Genomic DNA, 1,056 nt, shown 5'->3' with positions numbered 1-1,056 from the left:
ATTGTATGTGTGCTTCAATAATTTTTCCATAAAAAAATATCATAAAAAGTGACCACATATCACCTCAAAGGGAATAAATGGTGCATTTTGTGTCTCAGGATTCTTTTGTACGGGCAAAGAAGTGGATTAGAGAAGTGCAAAGACAAGGTAACAGAATAGTCAAAAAGTAAATATCTTGTGAACAAACTAGAGAAACATTAAAGTAAATTATTTGGTTCTAAAACTTATGATCGTGCAAAGCATAGGCTGAAATGTCTTTAATATATATAATGATGAGAAAGATTGTCACAACTTTACATTATTATGAATACTAATTTGGCAGTTTACTTAATTTGATAAACCATGTCAGCAAATCCAAATTTGATCATATTTTTGGTGGCAAACAAGGCTGATTTGGAAGAACAGAGAAAAGTAGGAAATGAGGTATTATTTCTTGTAAATTGTTGTCTCAACATTATAATTTTGCTTATTTTATAATTTTCAGAGGTCTTATCCTCTTCTCAGGAACATAGACAGCTAAAAATTTGTTTTGATACTATCATCTTTCATATGATGGTTACAGGAGGGTGAGGAGTATGCTAAAGAAAATGGCATGTCTTTCTTTGAAACTTCAGCAAAAACCGCACAGAATGTCAATGAGTATTTATTTTTACTAAAATATAAAAAAAAATTGTGGATATGTTTTTTCTATTGGAATATCGATCACTTGAAAACCAAATGGCCAATGGTTTTATATATTATTGTTTAATTTAATAAATTTGATTTTTTTTTTCTAATACTAATCCATATCTACTTAGAGGATGTAACATGTATAGAAAAAATCAAAAAATAGGTGGTATCTATTTATAGTATTCTTTAATATTAATTTTTTGTTACTCTTTTAATTTAATAAGATTTATTTTTTAATTAAAAAAATATTTATTCTTAAATAATTTATATCTTGCGTTGAATATTAAAGTCAAATGATAAATATCATAATTAATATTAATCTTAGTCAAATGATGAATATTATAATTAATATTAATCTTACCCAATGAAAATGGTAATAGTATTTTA

The 1,056-nt window shown here is 25.7% G+C and overlaps 1 long non-coding RNA gene across 1 annotated transcript; it reads left to right on the top strand.

Moving 5' to 3' along the window:
* Nucleotides 1-71: 71 nt before the first annotated feature.
* Nucleotides 72-770, top strand: LOC113785131 (uncharacterized). The gene is made up of 3 exons (XR_012161733.1): nt 72-147; nt 350-423; nt 563-770. It is a non-coding gene; the product is annotated as an uncharacterized lncRNA (long non-coding RNA).
* The last annotated feature ends 286 nt before the right edge of the window (nt 771-1,056 follow it).

This window comes from Cicer arietinum, unplaced genomic scaffold (assembly GCF_000331145.2).
Source record: "Cicer arietinum cultivar CDC Frontier isolate Library 1 unplaced genomic scaffold, Cicar.CDCFrontier_v2.0 Ca_scaffold_4624_v2.0, whole genome shotgun sequence".
NCBI lineage: Eukaryota > Viridiplantae > Streptophyta > Magnoliopsida > Fabales > Fabaceae > Cicer > Cicer arietinum.
Note: the sequence above shows the minus strand (reverse complement) of the source record. Positions and strands in the feature narration are given on the sequence as shown.